This window comes from Carcharodon carcharias, chromosome 30, assembly GCF_017639515.1.
Source record: "Carcharodon carcharias isolate sCarCar2 chromosome 30, sCarCar2.pri, whole genome shotgun sequence".
NCBI lineage: Eukaryota > Metazoa > Chordata > Chondrichthyes > Lamniformes > Lamnidae > Carcharodon > Carcharodon carcharias.
In genome coordinates, this window is record NC_054496.1 from 23,004,633 (window position 1) to 23,014,837 (window position 10,205).

Here is a 10,205-nt window from a genome sequence, read left to right on the forward strand (position 1 = left end):
CTGACCGATTGGCAGCAGCTTTGCCCATTGGACTATATGTTGTGCTCTCAGCTCAGGCACAGGCATTCTCCTAACCCACACTGCAAGGCTGCACTGTTAGCTTGAACCATGGGGGAGACTGGTCCAAACCAGGATGATGACATTGCAAGGGGCTGTGAGCACCTCCAGAAGTAACTGCTCCATGGCCAGTTTAGTGAGGAGATTGTATAATGTGCCCAGTCGTCCAACTGTTCTGCAGCCCACTGAAACCCTTATTAGTTTGCAGTCTGTCCTGAGGGTGAAAAACTCTGGAGCATTTGGTGGCACTTGCATGCCTCTGTGCTGGAGTGGGCAGAGAAGCTAGAGGCCTAACCAACTTCAATCAGATCCATGTGGCTGTGCCTGAACTGTCTCAGCTCCAGAGGAATGGTCACTTTATACAAGGTGAACCTAATGTGTGGCTGCTTCTCTCCCCCACCACACCTGCCAACCCACATGTCCTTGTGCGCTACCTTCAAGTGCAGGGCAGCCCTTGCCCCCCTTACCCTGCCCCCTCACAAATGTCACTACAACCGCAGGACACTGTGTCTTTGTACAGGTTCAGCAGGCGAAGGGTTACTCAAGAGAGAAACCGAGTTAACATTTCGAGTTGGGGACCTCTCACCACATCGCACACTTCCACATTGGTTCAATAAGTACAAGCCCTGGTAAACTGAATCCGGGACATTTCTTCGGAGACTGGTGCCAGAATCAGGAGCGTGGTGTGCAGCGAGGGCACACAGCATCTGCATGTGGCCAATCCCAGTAAGATGCAGCGCGTAGTAGGCAATGTTTCCAGATGTTGTTAATGGGCCCTTTACTCTTTTTCCAGTCCAACTGGCCCACGGCCCACTATCAGTATTTTCTTTCTTCCCCGTCAAGAACTCTTGGTTTGTCCTGATCTTTCCACAAGAATCCGCTCCTGCCAGTGTGACCAGCTTTCCCTTATCCTGACTGTCTGACCCTGCTTTTGTCCCCTGTACTTCTAGTGGAGACTGAGCCTGGGAGTTCCAGCTGAGCGATTTGAACAGGGCTGCAAGCCCGTGAGTGAAATAAAAGCACAAAAAAACTATGGATGCTGGAAATCTGAAACAAAAACAAAAATACCTGGAAAACCCCAACAGGTCTGACAGCATCTGCGGAGAGGAACACAGTCATTCGAGTGATTCGGACCGGAAAGGTTAACTGTGTTCCTCTCCGCAGTTGCTGTCAGACTTGCTGGGGTTTTTCCAGGTATTTTTTGTTTAAGTCTGTGAGTGGGCCAGCAGAGAGACGATAATGTTGTGACTGGGCAGGACAAGTTGTATGTTTTGGTTACTTTAAACCCCTATCCCTGCTCTCACCCTCACCAACACCCTTCCCCCATCCACCCTTATCGTCACTGGTGACCACCCAATACCCCACCCCATTTTCCCAGTCAAAATGTCCCTTATATTATATCACCTTGGCTCCTGCATGGGTTTCTCAGTGCCTTGCCTGGGTCATGCATTCTGTGCTCAAACCACAAATCCCGATTTGCTGGAGATTGATTTCAGGATCTCTCGGTGCCCCTCACAAAAAGTGAGCTCTCCGCAACATTCTTGATGACCCCAGACACATTGGCACATTGTACACTCGAGCAGCAGATTAATGGCCTGATGCTCACCTTTGCAAATGCTAATCTTGTAATTGCTCATCTAAATGGGCCAGTTTAACACATCATTACTTGCTAAGCACCAGAGTCTCGCCACGGGAAATGTCAGCCTTTCAAATCCATACACCAGCCAAATGTGTAGAAAACCCTGAGGTGAAACAGGAACTCTTGTGCGAATACACAGTGAGTAACCCTTACCCTGCTGAATAAACAGTGGGTCCATACAGATACACGGTGAGTGACCCCCTACCCTGAATGAACATTGACCCCCTACTGCAGGGGTGGGGAACCCATGGTCTGTAGGGCAGATCCAGCCCATTGTTCACTTTCATCTGGCTCATAGAAAGATTTTGTAAAGTATAGACCTAAGGCAGTTGCGCCTTCAAAATAGCACTTATCATCATCGTTGCGAATTTGCTTTTGATAAAAGCATCAGCTAAATTACTAATAATAATATTTTTTATGTGTGTGTGTGGCCTGCGGCTGATTTTTGTCCATGTGTGAATGGCCCGTGATAAGGAAAAGGTTTCCCTATCCCTGCCTCACAGATACAAAAGTGAGCGACCTTTATCCTGCTAAAAAAAACAGTGGCCAAGATTTTCCCTGCCCGCTGGTGTCGGGCGTGTTCCATGGCGTGGGCATGTAAAACAGCGAGAAAAGCCAAGAATCAGTTTCACAGCACCGTGCAACCAGTTTGGGATCGTCCGACCCTCTTGCCGATAGCGGCCCACGTTTCCCACCATTGGACGTTGGGAAACTCATTGTGATACATCAGCATACCAACATAAGCCGAGCCCACCAGAATGGTTCTCCCCCCACACCTCTACCCTGGATTGTCCGCCTATGTCTACGTCCTTCACAACAGCAGAGGTAAAAGGTGTGCAGTTGGCGGGCTGCACTTTCAGGGAAACTCGGAGGTGAGTGCACAGTAGCGTTGCAGAGCGTTCGGCCGGGTTGCCTGTTGGAGGTCAAGGTTGAGGTGCATTGGTGTGGGTGTGGGCAAGGGCTGCCCTGTGGTTGATGGTAGAGAACGAACACGTGCGGAGTTGGGGGTGTGGTGGGGGAGGGAAGCGGTCGTACATTAGGGACGCCTTGTATAAACTGGCCATTCCTCTGCAGCTGAGACAGTTCAGGCGCAGCCACATGGATCTGAATGGAGTTGGTTGGGCCTCTAGCTTCTCTGCCCACTCCAGCAATGCAGAGGCATGAAGTTGCCACCAAATGCTCCAGAGCTTTTCACCCCTCGGGCACAGACTGCAAAGTAATGAGGGTTTCAGTGAGCTGCAGAACAGTTGGACGACTGGGCACATTGTACAATCTCCTCACTAAACTGGCCGTGGGGCAGTCACTGGTGGAGGTGCTCACAGCCCCTTGCAATGTCATCATCCCGGTTTGGACCAGTCTCCCCCATGGTTCATGCTAACAGCTCAGCCTTGCAGTGTGGGTTAGGAGAATGCCTGTGCCTGAGCTGAGAGCACAGCATGTAGTCCAGTGGGCAAAGCTGCTGCCAATCGGTCAGGTGGAGTGGGGCGGAGGTGGGTGGGGTTTCGGGCAGCCAAGCAGGGCACTAATCTCTGGCCATCCAAGTGGTGGTCAGCACTCCCCGGGATGTGTTAAGGAGCCTTCAGACCTAAGCAAGAGAGATTCTTAGTACGCACAAGGTAATCCATGCGTGTCTCTCTTTCATCCTGCAGGAGGAGTACATCAGGACCATGCAGCCTAGTAAACTAGCTGTTTGCCTTGTGGCTTAAAGAGAGTGAAGATGACAGAGAAGAGAGTGACAGAGGCTCCTGCCAGCTACTGCAGGATTTGGTGCCACTGGGACATGGAGGGCATCCACTGCCAGTGACCATGTAAGTGACTACGGTGCTCAATTTTTATGCCAGTGGCTCCTTTCAGGGCTCCACAAGTGACCTCTGTGGGATCTCTCAATCCTTCACCCACAAATACATCCATGAGGTCACGGATGCCATCTTCCTGAAGACACACAACTCTGTGCATTTCACCTGGGACCAGGACAGCCAGGAAACAAGAGCGATTGGATTTGCCCAGATCTCGGGTTTCCCACAGGTGCAGGGTGTGATCGACTGCACTCACTTGGCGCTCAGATCTCCATCGCAACACACGGTGAACTATTTCACCCACAAGGGATTCCATTCACTGAATGTACAGCTGGTGTGTGACCACCACAAACACATCCTGCAGGGCTGGGCACGGTTTCCAGGGAGTGTCCATGACTCCTACATTCTCAGTCAGTCACAGATCCCTGACATCTCCCAGGGTCCACAGAGGCTGCAGGGCTGGCTCCTCAGGGACAAGGGCCACCCACAGAGGCTGTGGCTGATGACACCCGTGTGGCAGCCTCAGACTGCAGCAGAGTGAAGGTTTAATGAGGCTCATACTGCAGCTCACAGCTAGATGGAGCAAACCATCGGGATGCTGAAGATGAGGCTCCAGTGCCTGGGCCGGTCTGGTGGGGCCCTGCAATACAGTCCACAGAGGGTGTCACACATCGTCATCACCTGCTGCACCCTTTACAACCTGGCGCTGTAACAGGGAGAGGGACTGGCTGAGGAGGAGATGGATGAGCTGGAGATCTTCTCCAATGAGTAGAGTGTCGACCGTAACAAGGATGAGGAGTTCCTCAAAGGCGGGCGATGACAGGGGTGAGGCCCTCGCACGGGACATGTCTGTTCGGGAGGCCCTCATAGCTACCAGATTTATGGAGGATGGTGACGAGATGCAGTGAGGAGACATCATAGATCCTCACGTTGCAGCGGTGAATGTTTGACTCCAGCCTGGATTATGGCAGCACAAATACCCTCTGTGAGAATGCTCCTGTCATGGAGATGCTGTGGAAACCCTAATAGTCACTCGATTCCAGGAGGATGATGATGACCTGTAGTGAGGACACTCCATAGATCTTCACACAGCCTCTGAGAATGTCTGACTCCTGTCTGGCCGAGGGCAGCTCTCTTACGCTCTGTGATCAGGGTCATATCATAGAGACGCAGCCGTGAAACTTTAAAAGCATCTGATCCTTTGTCAGCCTTCAGCACCTGAGCCCTTCAGGATCACAGAGTCACTGGTCACAGATGCTGAAGAGATGGGGGCCAGCCCCACCTTAAAGGTGCTGAGAGCAGACAGAGAGAATGAGGGAACTCTGTGACACCTGCCCACTACATTCTGGCAGCAATGACAAGCATCATTGAGGTGCAGGCATCAGTAATGTGTCCAGGGAGTGTGAGGCCGGACCATCACTTTGGTCTGAAGGCTGCAGAAAGCACAGGGAAGAGGCCCTGGTCTGAGACACCTGCCTTTATCTTGTGCAGAAAGGTTTCACATCTGAGTGACAAGATCACTGCTCATCAGAACAAGGAGCCACAGGCAGGGAGACATTCTTGGGAGTTTATTGACAACAGTGAACATCATGTACAAGTGATTAACATCTGTGCCCAGGCTGTGCAATTACTTACAGAATACTTAAGTTGAAGTACTGATCAGTTTCATATTAAAAATACATCTTCTTAACTTTCCTAACCCTCCTACTATGTCTTGGCTCCCTGGAAATCCACAGTGGAAGTGGATGGGCCCTGCTGACCTCTTACCCTGTCTGTGATGACTTTGTAACACCAAGGCTAGTCTAAAGCTAGGTCTTACCGAGTGTGTGTCGCTGCGCTGGTGGAGCCTGTGGGTGTGCTCTGTGATGGATCTTTAAGAAGGGTTGCTCCAGATTCCTCCTCAGAGGTTTCTTCGGGGTTTGATTGGAGGCCCTGGGTCATGGATCCATTGGCTGTTTCCCAGATGAGCCTGTGGAAGCAAGGGGAGATAATTAGTGCACGGCAGTGGCCTGTGAAACAGGACACATCACTCACAGCATGGTTATCTGATAGGTGTTGCACTGCTGGATCCTCACTTGGTAGAGCAGCACCAACCTCACTGTCAGCACAGGACCGGTCCAGACCCTCACCGGTCAGCTGGATGGCTCTGTTTTCAACGTCCATGAGGACCTTGATTTCAGGCATTCCTCCACCAGTCTGCGACCTCTTCCTCTTGTTGTGTGTCAGCTTGTCCTGCATGAATAGAGATGGAGAGAGTGTTAGCAGGATACCTGCCGGGCCAGATGATAAGTTTGCCTGGCCTGTGTGGGTGGTGAGTGGTCCCATGGATGGAATGAGGACAATGAAGGTGTGTGTGAGACAGTGAATGGTGATGTCCCTTGGACTGACAGTGAGTGAGGGCCCTGTGGATGTGTGATGGGTTTGTGAGTGTGAGAGTTGAGAGCGATGAGAAGAGTGACTTACCCTGACGGAAGGAAGGAGATCATTCATCATCTTGCGGCACTGGGTGGCTGTCCTCTTTTGAAGGGCATTGGCACTGACCACCACTGCCACCGCCTCCCAAGCCTGGATGGTCACGCCACTGCCCATCCTGCAGTCAGAGTGGGGGCAGAGGACATTGCAGCAAGCCTCCACGGTGTCCAAGAGGCCTTCAGTGGATGCTGTGGAAGACAGCTTCTGCACAGCAAGATCCCACAAATAGCAAAGTGATAAAGACTAGATAATCTGCTTTTGTGATGTTGATTGAGGGATAAATATTGGCCTAGACGTCAGAGCCTCAGTTTAGCGTTTCATCTGAGAAACAGCACCTGCAACAGTGCTGCACTCCCTCAAGTACTGCACTGAAGCATCAGTCTTGATTTTTCTGTTCGAGCCTGGAGTGAGAACCCAGAAATTCTGAGGCAAGTGTGTTACCAAAGAGCCACAACTGACACAATAATCAGCACCAGTACGTTCCTACCTGATTAAGATCACATGGATTACCCAGGTATACAGCCCTGCTTTCACAGGCTGAGTCATCTCTTGGCCTTTGGCTTAAGGTCACACATGGAGGAAGGTGTGGAGTTTTCAAAGAGTCACATGGACCAGGTCACAGACCAACCCTTAACAGTGGCACAGCCTTCCCATTAAATGTCAACATTATCAGCATAAAGCATCTTAATGGGCAGGTTGAATAGATATTAAACTGGCAATTAAGGAGATTATATTCCAGACGCTCAAGAACACTGCCCACACATCTTGGCTCTAGCACTGTTGAATAGTGACTGCCAATATACAACATAGCTGGAAGCGATACCAGGAGGTTGTGACATCTCTTAGATTCTGCACAACAAATATTGGAGTGACACCGAGCTTTGAGTAAACTAATGACCATCTGCTTCACGTTCAGGCAACAGTTCCCCACCTCACCCCACCCCAACCCTCTCATCTCATCTCCTCCCTCACTTGTCACAGGCTGTCCATTCATGCAGCCTCAATGACACATGTTGGCTGTTTATTTAACTAAGGTGGGCATCCCAGCTGAGCTCCATCTCCCCATGCCCCCACATGCTCATGTTCTAGGAGGGGGGCACTGCTCCTCAATGTGAAATGGTTTATTTCCCCCATCCTGAGAACAGTGACATTTGGCATGTTCCCAAGGATTACCCGCCAAGATCAGCCAACCCACAGGAATGGGAGGAGGCCATTCAGCCCCTCTAGCCTGTTCTGCCATTCAGTTGGATCATAGCTGATGAATCTTAACTCCATTTGCCCACCTTTGTCCCATAATCCTTAACACCCTTGCCTAACAAAAGTCCTCATTCGTAATTGTCACAAGGCTCAATTTGGGGGTAGAAAGTTCCAGATTTCCACTACTCTTTGGGTGAAGAGGTGCGTCCTGATGTAAGCCCTGAGTGATTTAGTTCTAATTTTAAGGTTATGCCCTATTGTTATGGATGCCTCGTGCCAACGTCCAGCTCCCTCTCCCCACCTAGAGGAAATAGGTTCTCTCTATCTACCCCAACAATTCCTCAAATCATCCTATATACCCACAAATTAGATCATCTTTACTCAAAGAAATACAAGCCAAGACTGCGCAACCTGTCTCCAGAATTTAACCCTTTCGGCCCCGGTATCATTCTGGTGAATCAGCGCTGCATCCCCTGCGAGACCAATCCACCCACCCTGGGGTTCGCCGCCCAGAACTGAACTTGCTCCAGGCGCTCTTGAACTTATGTAGCACCATCGGGTGTTGGTGCATTACAGTTCACACAGCGAGCCCAAGTGGCTGTAACAATATGCACATTGTAGCCTGGAGCCATGGATGGTGACGATAGAGGCTTCAACATTCTTTCCATTACATGACTGACCAGGAATCTCTCCCGCTCTTACCGCCTATCATCGAAGCATGCTGGACTAATTTACAGGTTGATATTTAACCTGTTTGCCCACACTTTCCTCAGTCAGCAAGTCTGGGGGTGAGATTCCAGAGGTTTTGACTCAGAGACAGGGAAACTACCCATTGTGCCAGAGGCCTCCTATGGTGCCTTCAAGGTCGTGAAATATCCCAAGGTTCTTCACAGTCCTAAAACAAAATTTTACCGCTGGGAAAGACGGCTAAAGGTTTGGCCAGAGAGGTAGGTTTGAAGGACCACCTTAAAGGAGGAGTTAGAGGTTTAAGGAGGTAATTCCAAGCTTAGGGCCTAGTCAGCTGGAGGCATGGCCAACGATGGAGCAAAGGATGTGTGTGGATGTGCAGGAGATGAGACAGAAGGAAAAATAGGCATGATGGACTATACGGCAACAAGGGAATCTACGTAGGATAATCAGCAGAGAAACAGGCTATTTGGTATTTATGTTCCACTCAAGCCTCCTTCCATCTTTTCTCATCTGAATCTATCAACTTAACCATTATTCCCTTCTCCCTCATATGCTTACCCAGACTTCACTTAAATGCATTTATGCTATTTGCTTCAATCACTCCCTGTGGTAATGAGTTCCACATTCTCATCACTCTTTTGGGTAAGGAACTTTCTTCTGTATTCTCTATTGATTTCTTGGTTGACTATCTTATATTGATGGACTTTAGTTACGCTCTTACCCACAAAAGGAAACATTTTCTCTGTATCCACTCGATCAAAATCTTTCAGAACTCTAAAGACCTCCATTAGGTCAACCCTCAGCCTTCTTTCTTCAAGAGAAAAGAGACCCAGCCTGTTCCTCCTTTCCTGATATATATCCCTATACATTTCTGCTATCATCCCCGTGAAATCTTTCTGCAGCCTCTCCAGTGCCTCGATATCTCTTTGAAAAAAAGGTTGCAAAGTGACAGAAAGAGCAGGTTCCATTAATAAGGAAGAATCTGCCTCTAGTTTCAGGAGCATACATTGAAACAAAGAATATGGGAAGAGCTCAGATCCCAATTAAAATTGAAGTAGAGGTGATAAGAATAATAATGGTATAACTAAAGGAAAGGATGGGAAAATAAGATTGGAGTAGGATAAGGAAATCCAAGAGGGAGCATGGAGAAAAATAATCAAAAATACATCAAAAGAAAGAGTAAAGTATGTTACAAGTATATAAGTAGAAAGAGAATTGTTAAAAGCAAGGAGGGACCTCTGAGGGATAGGCACAAAGTGTTCATTTATAGAGACTCATCAAAGAATGGCAGATATTTAACAAGCGCTTTGCATTGGTCTTCACTAAAAAGAAGGACATCAGAGAGCAGATGAATCCTGCAGTGGGTGAGAGCAAGATGAATGATATTATAACAGATAAAAGGAACGTTTTAGATAAGTTAGTTAAGCTAAAGAAAGACAAATCGCTCATAACCAATGGGATAAATAGTAAGATCCTGAGGGAGATGAGGGAGAAAATTGCTGAGTCTTCGAAATTGTACTTTATTCGCTGAGGGTGGATGTGTACATGAGGACAGGAGACTGACCAATTTAACACCCATTTTTAAAGGGAGACTGAGGTAATGGTTGTATTTACAGCTCGGTTAGCTTAACACCTATGGTAGAATTTTTTTTTCAGTTTTAGGAAGGATGGAATTAGCACATACCGACCTAAAGAGAGAATATTTCACAGTGGCCAACATGGATTCCAAAAGGGATGATAGTGTGTGACAAATCTTATAACAATGTTTGAGGAGGTACAATCCCCATATCAGCCTCCACCTTCAAAAAATTAAGCTCCTCCAAAGCCCTAATGCCGAGATCCTAACTTGCACCAAGCCCCGTTCAACCCTGTCTACATTGGGTCCCAGATTATCGATGCTACAGATTTAAAATTCTTACACTCATGCTGAATTGTCCGTACGGTCATGCCCTTCCCTATCTCTGGAATCTTGTCTGGCCCTGCAGCCCTCCGAGATCTCTGCGTTTCCCGAGCGCTGGGGAATTTCCCATACCCGCTGGTGTCGGGGGTCCTCGGGGGGGCGGGGGGGGGGGGGGGGGAGGTGGTGGGGGGGTGACCGGGCAACATGGCGAGAAAGCCAAAAATCGGTTTCACGACGTCGAGAGACCAGTTTGCGATCGGCCGCTCAGCCCATCGAGGGCGGGGCGCATTTCCTGCCATCGGATTTCGGGAACCTCGTTGCAACACATTAGCGAATCATTGTGAGGCTATCCCGCCAGACTCATCCCACGCCCTGCTGGATCGTCCGTCCAATCGCAACAGCTTATAAAAGGCATGCACTTGGCGGGCTGCACTTTGAGGGGAACTCAGATATG